The sequence below is a fragment of the Agelaius phoeniceus genome, chromosome 5 (assembly GCF_051311805.1).
Source record: "Agelaius phoeniceus isolate bAgePho1 chromosome 5, bAgePho1.hap1, whole genome shotgun sequence".
Taxonomy (NCBI): Eukaryota; Metazoa; Chordata; class Aves; order Passeriformes; family Icteridae; genus Agelaius; species Agelaius phoeniceus.
The window spans coordinates 67,212,483-67,225,332 of NC_135269.1; the positions used below are offsets into that span (position 1 = coordinate 67,212,483).

The window sequence follows — 12,850 nt, forward strand, 5'->3', positions numbered from 1 at the left end:
CAAGCCCTTTTAGTGGCTGCACAGAGGCCATCTCTCATTACCTGGGCCTGCTCTGCAGCCCTGCCAAGGGCTGTATCAGAAATCAGCTAATGAGCAGGCGTGGCTGTGTTTGAAGCAGCTGCACATGCCCCCAGCCACTCACACAGCAAAACACCAAACCCTGACACTGCAGATGGACAAGTTCCAACTGTTTTTTAAGGCCTTCTCTGGAAATACTGTGAATTTAGGGGAGAAATTAAAAATTGACTTCTGTATGAGATATTTTATTTCAGGATAAAGTGACAGGATTTTTGGAGTAGTATTTGAAATTGTATTTTTACTGCTTGGTCCCTCCAGCTGATGCTGGGGCTGGCCATGTATGGTGTGGCTGTGCTTGGCCCCGTTCACTGCTGACCCTTCATATGGGCACTGTGCAAATCAGTTTATCATGAGCATAAATAAAGGAGCCATGCCTGTTTTTCAAGCTTTTCCACTGACAACCTGGTTTTCCTGTGCTTAAATATCATAATATCAGACCTCTTCCCCAGCATCATGTATGAGTCATACAATATAATCTTCCTTTCCAATTACAAATCAGCACCATTGATGCTTTTCTGCAAGAACATCAGAAACGTGGCTGTGGCTCAGCTGCTGGGGTCCAAGCTCAGGGGATGAGCACCCCCCTATCCATGGCCATATTTAGGGTTAAAGTCTCACGTTCAAGCTCTGGAGCAGCAGCAGTGTAAAGCAAACAGCACTCAAGCCCACAGCTGTTCTCTGCTGCCTTCCCTACCACGTAGCAACCTCAGAGAGTGGGTTTCCTGCTTCTGACAGAAAAAAATTGGGCCAATCCCAGTGAGAAGTGGATTATTGGTGTCTCACACACACATAGGAGGAGCCAGGTTTTAGTGCTGGTCTGCTCTCATGGGCAGTGATAGCAACGCTGTCATCCACGACTGTAGACCTTGGTGAGAAACTCAAAACAAAATTAAATCTTGGATGCTTCACAGCCTCTGAGACAAGCCTGAGATGAAGTAAAATCCTGGGGCAAGGCATCTTCAAATTTGGCAGCACGGGTCTTAATTTTTTGAGATGCCAGGTCTGCCCAGCACAGTGATAATTCCATCCAAACTCACAGCATTCCTTGGCATTTCCAATGGTGGGGATGCTGCAGCTCCAGCCTGTGCCCCATTTGGAAATTTGGAGAAAATTCTCTTGGGTAGTATGCTTAGGCATGAAAAAATAAAATTATGACAAGTTTTGCTTGCACAAAAGAGAGAGACAAAATTGTTTCCCTTAACTGTCAATTTCAAATGTTTATTTAAATGAGAAAGTTGCTTATTAAAAAAAAATAATCACTACTATTTCTTCAATTGGATAGTAATTTTTAAAATTGCAGTTGGAAAGATGCATTTTGATGGGGAACCACAGGTTCTGGATTTTCACCACAGGTGAAACTCTTGGATGTGGTTGGGTTTTAATGTTTCCCAGATCAGTTTTGACACCACAAGTTCAGTACAGACAAAGATAAACTTGGCTCTAAAAATGTCCACAACAGAAGGCTGAACCTGCTGCTGCTGATGCCAACAGCAGTGCTCTTTTGAGCTAATTTAAGATTTCTCAGTGATTTTAGGGGACTTTGACTTTGTCTGTACATCAAGAGGATGCATGTGAAGAAAGGAACACAAATCCATCCCAAACAAGAGACTTCTGCCTGTCTTAGGTACACGGCTGTCTGTGGGGTTTAAGGGTTAAATATAATCAATGCCCTTCCACCACCTTTAAGCACATTAAAGCCTTAGATGAGTTTAAGCTGTCTAAGATGACCCAAGGCCCTTGCTCATCCTAGGTAAAACACTGTCCTAAAACATGCAAAAGCAAGGGAGAGGAGGTGATAGATGGGTGTTGCCATTGCTGCTTTTCTCAGAGGGAGTTTAAATTTCTGCCAGGTTTTTAACCATTTCTGTAAAGAGGAATGAACAAGAGCTGGTGTAGATGTGAATCCCCAACCTGCAATTAATTGCCTGAAGACCATCTGGTGCCTGGTTAAGCTCCCATGTGCTTTTATTACTTGTGAGGTTTGCAGATGCCAGCCAACCTCTTTAAGTTGCTTCTCTTCCCTGGTTTTATTCTCTTCAGAATAAACCTCAGAAGTTAGAGGACGATAGTTTTGACAACATGAGGCTGCTTGTTTCACTTTGGAAAAATTGCTATATAAGAGAATAATAACCAGGCTAAATACATCACTTATGGGCTGCTGTGCCATGTGTGCATTGCAATAAATCTTTAAACCCAGGGTCGTAAATCATGGTCATATAAAAGTGTAGTGGGAGGGAAAAAAAACCCTATTACTGTCAAAGCAGAAGGGAAAGGAGCAACAAGGGGGTGTAGTTGAATGTGGGCTATGGGAGAGCTGGCAGGACACAGGGAGCAGGGAATGGATGAGAGATGGTCAGGACAGGAGTGTGGTGGTGTTGTGAGGGTCCCCAGGATGAGGTGAGAGATGAGAATTTGACTCCAAGTTCTCAGAAGGCTGATTTATTATTTTATGATATTATATTAAAAGAAATTATATACTAAAACTATATTGTAGAAAGACAGAGGATACATCAGAAAGCTAGAAAAGAATGAATAATAAAAACTCCTGACTCCTCAGAGAGTCCAACACAGCTGGCTGTGATTGGTCATTAAGAAAACACAATTCACATGGAATCAATGAAAGACTCACCTACCACATTCCAAAGCAGCAAAATACAAGGAGAAGCAATCAGATAATTCTTATTTACATTTTTCTCAACTTCCCCGGAGAAGAAATCCTGGCGAAGGGATTTTACAAAAAATATTACAGTGGCACAGGAGGATGGGGGAGGAGGGACAGGAAATGTTCCCAGGGACAAAGGGCAAAGCCACACACCCCACTCAGTTCCTGATGTTGAGCACTGGGGTCCCAAATCTTGGTGTTTCCCTGGTGCCAAGCACCCAGTGTGAAATCAGTGGATATTTCATGGCCTTAGAGAGCGGCATGGCCAACACAAACCCTGCTCCACACCTCCTCTCTCAGACCCTGGGCTGTGAAGCTGGAGGTTTGCCTCAGGATCCAATGGGCTGCACCTGTTGAGATCAATGATATGTAATGAGATGAATACTGGTAAAAATGAGAACTGGATCTTTCTCTAGTTAATTTGGCAGAATTGGCTTTGCACACTTGGGTTTTGAGGGGAATACTTGGGGACTTTACATCTCCGAAATTTATACTGAAAAAATTTTGGGTGATGAAGCAAGGACTGAAAAGCTGCAAAAATATCAAAAAAACAAGGTTCCCAAAGACTTCCAATTTGACACTGTAAAATCATTTAAATTGGAAAAGATCTTTAAGATCAGCACTCCCGAGGCCACTACTAATGTCCCCAAATGCCACATCTACATGTCTTTTAAATACCTCGGGGCTGGTGACTCAGCCACTTCCCTGGGCAGCCTGTGCCAGTTCTTGACAACCCTTCTAGTATTTTTTTTTTTTTTCTAATATCCAATTTAAACCTCCTCTGGCACAGACTGAGGCCATTTCCTCTTGTCCTGTCCCTTGTTACTTGGGGGAAGAGACAAAGCCCCACTTGGCTACAACCTCCTGTCAGGGAGTTGTAGAGAGTGATAAGATCATCCCTGAGCCTTCTTTTTCCCAGGATAAACACCCCCTTCAGCTGCTTCTCATCAGATTTGTGCTCCAGACCCTTTCCCAGCTCTGATGCTTTTCTCTGGACATGTTCCAGCCCCTCAATCCCTCTCTTGTCATGAGGAGCCCAGAACTGACCCCAGGATTTGAGGTGTGGCCTCACCAGTGCTGAGTACAGGGAGACCTGGTCCTGCTGACCAGCACCATTGCTGATAGAGGCCAGGCTACCCTTGGCTTTCTTGGCCACCTGGGCCCACACTGATGGCCAATACAGGTTCACTTGGTTTTTGTTTGGTTTTTTCCCACTGGATTTCTCCTTTGCTCTGAACAGTTCAGCACAGGAAATTCATCTGCACAGCAAAGGAGCTGCCCAAAATATTCTCCTCCTTCCTATTCCTGCTGCCCAAAAAGTTCTCCTTCTTCCTGTTCCTGCTGCCCCAGGCAGGGCAGTCGGGCTGGATCTGCCCTGGGGGACAGGAACAGCCAGCAGGAGCTTCAGGCACACCGCGAAACACTTGGCAAGATCAGATCCCCGCTGCTGCGAATCGAGCACCCAAAATTAGCAAACGTGTTTGATCATTTTGGCCTTAATCTCTCTGTGGCTCAGCTCCCCAGCTAAAGATAGGGCAGGAGTGCTGTGCAGATAAAGGCATTAATATTGATCAGGTGCCGGGGCTGCCGAGGAAATGAATGCTGAGCACGGCTGGAGCAGTGCTCCACGTTAACGTGGCCTGGAGCAACTGGCCAGATTAAAATAACCCCAAATGATAGGTGATCAGATAATTAAAGGATGCCTCACATCTGATGTGCAGAAAGGCCCACGTTGTGGCTGTGCAGGCTGTTAGTTCTGGTGTTTCCTGGTTCCTGGGATTTTGGCTTTACACAACCTGGCTGTCTTCTACAAGTGGGGTTAACAGCCCGTGCCCTCAGCAAGGGAGGATTGTCTGATCACACCTCTCTCTGCACCATCTCTGTGCCTCTGCCTCTTGGTCCTCTCCACCCCCAACAAATATTGACTTTTGTACCCATTTCCATCACAGTCCAGCCCAAAAAGAGGAGTCTACTGAAAATGAGAAGTCAGAGTAGAAAGAAGAGATCCAGTTATCCTTCCCTGGAAAGACATGTTGCCTTGTTTGGACATCAGGGAGCCTGGAGAGGCTGCAAGTGCTCAAGAGGACTTAAGTGTGTAGGATGTGGGGCTTGGCTGGTTTAGCTGCCCACTGCACTGTTCTTCTGTCCAATGGATTATCCATCGAGGAACTTGGCTTGTGCACCCCAATATAGCACTTAGAGGCCAGATACTGCTGCCTGTGAAGCACTCAGAAGTCACAGTTATGCTGACTGGAACCATGGAAGAGCCCCTCTTCCCTCTCCAGCCTGTCCCATGGTTGCACTGGGTCCACATTTGCCCTGAGGATGCACCACACCTCCTCAGCTTTGTGTGATTTCACTGCTAAGGCTGAAAATGCACTATGAGTTCTCATCTTCCTGAGCTTGATGTGTTTATCTGAGCCATGTGAATGTTGCATCAACACAACTCACTTCCAGGGGTCACAGGCCAGACTCATCCCCTCCAAAGGAGGTGACTTCTTCTGGATGTCACCTCCACTTGCACGGAGGGGAAATGTCAATAGCCTCCAGCACCATCTCACCACATCAATGGAGTCAAATAATAAAAGTGGAAGGAAAAAAAATTAAATGACAGAAGCAGGGGAAGAAGATATGGAAAACCACTCACTTGCCTGCAAAGTAATCATTTTTTTCATTTAAGCAGAACACTCAGCTATCTTTTATGTTGTTATTGGTAAGGTCCTCTTAGAAGCTGGAAATTAAATTTTTTTAATCTCCTCATTTTCTCTTTTTCCCATTTGGTGAACATGGCTATTTTTCCGGGGTTTTCACAGGAGAGAAATGAACTTGGCTCATTTTTTCTTTCCTTCCACAGACATTAATGTTGCTGAATAACGATGGGAGAAGGAGCTTTGCTAATTAACTTTAGTCACCACATTAAGTCCAGGCTGACACTCACATGCAAGGAGCAGCACAGTGCCAACAGCCAGTGATGGGCACATGGGACACGAGCCAAAACAGAGTCCTGTTGCCCAAATCAACCCAAAAGAGGTGGTTTAGTTTTCATTAATGGGCAGGTTCCCCATCCCAATATATTATTTAGGGCTGCAACAGGGTTACATTGCAGGGGTGACAATGGAAATGTGACAGAAATGTTCCTGGGTGCATCCTGTCCTCTTCCAGCCTGAAAAAGCTGGGTGGACCTTGGCAGGCCATGGGAAGCTGGAGATCCTCAAATCCACGGTGGGACCAATTAAAAGCTCATGAAGAGGTTGGGGGAAAAAAAAACCTAATGAGTAAAGAGGGACTACATGAGAAAGGGGAACCACTGGCTTGGAAGGGAAAAGTAGAGTTTTACATAAGCATGTGTCACCATGATATTTTCTGAAAAATCCTCATTGGCCAGGATTTTCTCCTGGGAAGCTGAGAAGCCTCAGAGAGGAATGAAAACAATAATTATCTGATTGCTGCTCCTGTGTTTGCTGCTTTGGAATGTGGCTTGGACATTATTTACCAGCCGGTGAATGTTTGAGTGGTTCCATGTGAATTGTTTTTAATTAATGACCAATCACCATCAGCTGTTTCAGACTCTGAGGAGTCAGTCACGAGCTTTCATGATCATTCTTGTTAAGCCTTTTGATGTATCCTTTTTCTTTGGTATAGCTTTAGTATAGCATTCTATAATATAATATAATATAATATAATTATAATATAATATAATATAATATAATATAATTATAATATAATATAATATAATATAATATAATATAAATAAATCAGCCTTCTGAGAACGTGAAGTCAGATTCTCATCTCTCACCTCGTCCTGGGGATCCTCACAAACACCACAAGCATGAGCTTATTCAAATCTGAATTTCTGTTCTTTACATAAAACATGATTTTGCAATAGGTTTGGGCCATGCCATAGTGCTCCCTGGCAGACAGACCCCAAATTCAGTGGGTGCTTCAGAAAAAGCATGGGAGCTTCTTTTCTCCAGAGCAGGGACATCAGCACTGCCCTGGGCTGTGCCTGGAGCTCAGCTCTTCCTCCATGGAGGGTAAATATCTGAGCTCAGACCTGCATTGACAGGGGACAGCTAACACAGGGAATAATCCTGTTCACAGGACCAGGCATTACTCATGGAGTAGCTGTAAACCTGGGATGAACTTTTGCATCCAGGCTTAATCACTGTCTTACCCTGCACAGAGCAAACATCCCCATCAGCAAACAAGTGATGGAGCTCAGCTGAAGCTGCTCAAGGGCTAAATCTGTGCCCTCCACTTTTTGCAAGCCATTCTCCATTTACACAACATAATTGACCAGACGAGCTGCCAAGCAAAGAAGAGATCCAGTTCTGCAATTGTAGCCAAAAGCCTCATTCACTGCCAGATCTGAAAAGAGAAGCTGCCTGTGTTTAGCACAATCAAACAATTTTTGGAAAGTTTTACTGGAATTCCTGACTTTCAGGATGCCGTGGCCAGTGTCAGCTCGTGAGATTCTTCCACCTGTGCCAATTCATGCCTGCTGGGATGTAGCAGACTGTGAAAGGATCTCCAGAGGGTGAGTTATGCAGAGTTTGATGGTGAGGCAAAGGTTCTTAGTAGAAAGGTGAACCTCATTTTTCAGAGCTCTATAATTAAGCTGAAACTATGTGTTTTCCCCTAACTGTTGTAGAAGCTACAGCCCCATAAATGTTGTTACAAGGTGTTTAATCAAACCTGTGTCTCCAAGCCTTGTGCCACAATTCAGGTGTCTCTCTCTGATGGAACGGAAGTTCACTTTGTGCTCTTTGAAAACTCATTTAATTGAATGGCATATTTTAGGCACTCTCACTTAATTAACTTTGCATGGGCATAAAAAGTGAGGAAAGCCAGAATGCTTTATCCACCTTTGCTTCTTTCATTTAGCAATACCCACTTTTCCTCCCCATCATCAAGCTGCCAAACTGTCCCTCAAGTCAACTATGGGCTGAACAAAACCTTCACAGGCTCTTGTTTGCCTGCCTTCCCCCATCTCCCACACGTGCACGGGGCTATGAGCAGTGGCTGCAGTGAACACTCTGCTCTACAGGCTCATAAAAACCCCAGCAGCTGTCACAAAAAGGCTCCTCACCTCGATTTTCTGGTAATTTCTGCTGGAATATGGTGGTCTCTGTCCTATTTGCCATCAAGGCTCTTGCCTTGATTTATCCTCACTGCATGCTCTTTGATAAGCATCATCATCATCCTCATTACTGAGGGGGAAACTGAAGTGCAGAGAAGCTGATGGCCTCATCATCCCAGTCACTAGCATGTTTTAATCTTGTTTAGTTTCACTGGGGCTCATTGGCCTTAACGCAAAACCCTTCATGGACACCTGAGCTTCAGTCCCTGTGTCATTTTGTCCATGTCTCCAACTAAAGCAAAAGCCTGGAGTGAATGTTACATTTCTTCACCAGCTGTTCTTCCATCTCACTCTATTTGACATTAATTAAACTGTGGTGCCCTGTGTCAGTCTGCATTCCCACCACCTCTCTGTGCTCATGAGGACACCACCTGACTGCATCCTCATACCTTCCTCTCCCCAATCCTAAATGGAGTTGGATCAGCATCTCCCAGCTGATCACCATCCCACCAGACAGGAATCCTACTACTCTTTGTTCCCATGAGTTGCATTTTGAGTGGAACTGAGCTGTGTTTTACCTTTTCTGTGTGTTTCCAGTGCCTGTGTAGTCAGATAAGATCTAATTTGGGTTTTACACTGTGCACCACCATCTTCCTCACTGAGCTTTTCCATGTAAATTCAATCCCCTTAACCAAAAGCTTTCTGTCTTATATGACCTTTGTTTTGTCCTTGCTTAACCACACTTTAGACCTGGCCTGCTGGAGAGCAAGTTCTGTCCTGGTTCCATCTTCATGGTAAGACTTCAAATACTTGAGCAAAAGTTTCCCTTACAAAATGGACCTTGATGGACATTCTGTAGAACTGAAGCATGAACCTCACCTGTCCAAGTATGGGGGCCTGTTAGTTTCATGTCTTGGTTTGGAAAGCCAAGTGTCTGCTAAGGAAGGCAGGAGCCTCCCCTGAAATGGAAAATGTAAACCCCCTCCCTCCGAATTGCTATAAATTTTAAATTAAGGGGCTCTCAGGCAAAAAGATATGGGAGCAGGAATAACAGTTCTTTAATAGGGAAGAAAATAAAAAGATAAAATGAACAATGCAGTAAACTAAAACAACACTGCCAGAGTCAGAACCCAACCTGACACCCTGTGGGTCAGGGTGTTGGTAGCAGTCCAGCTGGAATTGTAGCTGCAGTCCTTTGGGAGTGTCAGGGGTGGTTCTGTTGGAGCAGGGATCCTACAGAAGGGTGTAGTCTTTCTCTGAAGATCCAGTGGAAGAGGCAGCTGCTGTTGCTCTGGGAAAATCCAGTGGAGAAGCTGTGCTGGTGTTCCAGAACTGAAGATTATATCCAGGTAGGAATGCTTGGCTCCTCCCTCTGGGCTCACATCTCCCAGTGGGATGCTGTAGTTCTTATCAGCCATGCAGTGACATTCCATAGCTGTTATCAGCAGATGTCTCCCCAGAGGGAGGAGTGGGTGTGGAAGAGATAAGGAAAACTGCCCAGTTAACAGGAGACAGCTGCCATACAGATGGCAAATAGAACACAATCTGCTTGGCAATCCAGGACACTTGGGTGTCATTTGCAGTCGTGGTTTGAGTTGAAACATGTTCATCCTCAGAAGCCAATGAGCAGGTTGAGTTTTGGATGTCAGCAGTCCAGTTGTCAGCTGCTTCTATGTTTTAAAAAATCACAGAGAAAAGTGATTATGTCCACCACCAGATCTCCCATGTCATGCTCAAAGCCTGTTCATTTCAAAACTAATGTTGGCCCAGACTGCAGACCCTTGGAAACATTATCCTGCCTCATCCAGCTGGATTGTGTGCACCACAGGAATGTCATACAACTGGTTTTCACCTTAATCAGCCTTAACTAGGAATGCTGGGCCAGGCTCAAATGATAAGGAGCTGACAGGAGGGTCTGTATCTGACAGACACCTGAAGCCAGATAATCACAGATCTATGGGCAGATGACTTCACCAGTGTGAGAAAAGCCTGGGAATTAGGGTGAGCTCATCCTACCCTTGTACATCTAATTCCAGCTTTCTGCTGACTTGGGAAAACAAACACCACCAAACATGCAGGGTCTGTTTGGAAAGATTCAGATTTCAGACTTGGAGGTTGTGCATGCGCTGTTCATGTTCAGCCTTAGTGCTGGGTGTATCTGCTGTGCAGATGAAACCACTGTTCCCTGTCAGAGTGGAACAACTGGGAAATCAAGCTGGAAAAAACAAAATGCAGCTAAGTAGACCCTGTGCTAGACCTGCTGCTGCTTCTTCCTTAAAAACCTTGAATATCAGAGTCTGTTTGACCCAGTTTATTTGACTCTTAATTTATGCACCAAATGGGAAAATTAAGTTTAGAGCAGGTGGGGTTATTTTTCAACGAGAGCTCCTTTAGTTAATGAAAAAGGCTGTTCCAGAAATGCCTGCTTTCCTCCTGGAGAGGGATGCAGCTTGATGATGCCACACGTCTCATTATAGCACTGTGACATGGCTCTCCTTGTACCCTGGGTTGCTCTGTGTTTGTCAGGGGCTGAGTACACGGGGTGGATGTTCAGACAAACAGTTCCAGGAACCCACTGCACCAGCAAGCCTGGAACAGCCACATCTGTGATGGTTTTGAACCACCACAGGCTCGTTTATTTTTCCTGTTGCCTCCCAGCACAACAGCCCCATCTGCCCTGCCACTGCCTCCCATCCCCCAGCTCCGGGCCACTTCTTCTTCCAGGAGGACACTCTGCACTAACACTCACAGTGCCTTCTCTCCTTAAAAAGCACCTCCCAGACAGAAAAAATAAAAAAGGTTCCTTTTTGGCACAGAATGGTTGCCTTCAGGGTGTATACCATGTGAAGGAAAAAAGGGCTGGTTTCACTTCTTTCCTATCTTTTTGTTACTCCTCTTAATATTCTTCCCTCATCTGCCTTTACACTGTCATAAGAAAAACAAGATCTCCTTCCTTTCTCCCTTAAGAGAAGTCTGGATTAATTTGGAGAAACCAAGCTGAAAGCCAAGTGGGCATGCATGGGTATGAGCAGTGGGAATATTTTCCTGTTAGGGAACAATTTTTATTAAAAGCACCCCAAGGGGTGGCTGTGGTGTGGGAGCAGTGGGTGCAGGTCTTGTGGGTGTCAGTTTGGGCCTGCTTCTCCTTGTGCTGTATATGGGATATATGATATATATGGTGGAGACTGTGGCTGAGGCAGTTTCATACCAGGCAACTTCACATCCTGATTTTATCCAGCTGTGCCTGATGGTTCCCAGCTTCAGCATTCCAAGTGCCAAGCAGTGACCAGCAGGTCTGAAGGTGGCCCATCACCATCCTCAACCCCTCTCCAATGTCAGTTTGAAGCCAATGCAGCAAGATCATGGTAAAATTCCAGTGGAGAATTCAAAATACAGCTATTCCCAGTTTGGAGTGGTGGAAACTGTAGAAGTGCAAGGACCTAAATAAAGAGAAATATAGAGATATTTGTAACTGGCACTGTCTTTTACATACTGTACAGGAACAAGGGACATTTGGGGAAAGTTAATTAAAATTTAGTAAGGAAACACAATTCTTAGGACAGAATTCAGCATTACTTCCATCCTTGGCTGCTCAGTCCTGGTGAAGTGTGGCTGTGTGGGCACCCAAAGGGCTTTCACACCTTCCCAGCCCTGCTGTTCAGCATGGCAGAAAGGACTCTGCTTTCTTGCTCTGTAATCTTTAAGATAAACACTTTTCTACCCATTTTCCCCCTTTCCTAGCAGTGCACTTACTCACCATTATGAGCTTCTTTGGTTGGGCTATTTTCAGCCTTGGTAAAATGAATTTACATCCAAGGAAGCATCTTTTCTGCTGAATGGCTTGGCAGTGTGGCCTTGCTAGGGATGCTCTGCCACCCTGTTACTTACAGATGCTAAAGCAATGTTAGCCACAGCAAAAGGCTCTCACACAGCCTGTTTGTGCCTTGATGTGCCCTGTGCTGAACTGAGGAATCAAGGACTTGCTTTGCTTCACCCTGCCCTCCCTGAGGGAGTGACACTCCCAAAAACATTCCTCATTCAGCAGTTTCCTCAAAATTCTGCCTCCAGGCCTCCTTTGCTGCAAGAGCTACAACAAACATCATCCTAATTTTGCAGCTGAGATGAAGCAGGCCTCTCCAACCAGGACTGCTTTATATGAACTGGCTCCTCTTGTCCCCTGGAAACACCTTGGGGTAAAAACATCACCTTTTTGATCGTCACATAATAGAAGGAGCAAAGTCAGGGACCAAGGGCTTTTTTATACACAGTGGGTGGCATTGCACAGAAAAAATAAAAAAGGGATTTTTTTGTTATTGTTTCAAAATTTGCATGGATAAATTGAAAGCATGAGCCACCAGCTGTGGTCCCAGCATCCCCCTGACCATGCCCTGGCACCAAGCATGAGCAGCCAGGCACCAGCATCCATGGAGGAGATGATGCCAGAGCCAGCCAGGTCCTTGGGGCAGAGCTCTGTCCTGGGCAGGGGAAGGATGCATCCTGAGCAGATTGTTTCAGTGCAGCACAGTTTGAGTGCCTGGTAGATCAGCATGAGAGCCTGAGGTTTATTTTTTTATGCAAACCCCCTGGTTTGCATGGAGAGCTGCCCCAGGTGGCACAGAGATAAATATGAGCTGCTTCCCAAAACCATTTCCTGCACCTTCCCTGCTCCCCACTGGCCTTCAGCTGGTGTTCAAAGAGCCACAGTGCTACTCTTTGAATCACTTCTGCCTGTAAGGCTGTGGTCAGCATCTCAGAGGGTTTAACTCTGGAGCTGTGCTGATTTCTATCAGCAGAGAACATGGTTCTTTAGGGGTTTATCAATGAGAGAAGATACGTGCTAAGGAGCACATTTGTTTCCACTTCTGTATCTGAAAGGCAACGATTCTTGTTTGGGGAGAAAGTCTAAAGCCCTGTTGGCAGCTCTCTCCTAATGCATAAAATAACATTTTCTTTTTCTAACCATAAGAAAATGTTTTTTATTTCCTCTTTCTCCGCACAACTGAAAATGTGAATTAATGACTCATTTCCTA

The 12,850-nt window shown here is 45.1% G+C and overlaps 1 protein-coding gene across 5 annotated transcripts in view; it reads right to left on the minus strand.

Moving 5' to 3' along the window:
- Positions 1-8,854: 8,854 nt before the first annotated feature.
- CDC123 (cell division cycle 123) overlaps positions 8,855-12,850 on the minus strand; it is a 51,520-nt gene continuing 47,524 nt past the window's right edge. For 4 of the 5 annotated variants that reach the window (XR_013182508.1, XR_013182506.1, XR_013182505.1 and 1 more), the window contains one exon: positions 8,855-11,260. The gene's annotated coding sequence lies outside the window, so the exon portion shown is untranslated. The remainder of the gene's footprint in view (positions 11,261-12,850) is intronic. The other variant, XR_008534095.2, reaches the window with a different exon arrangement.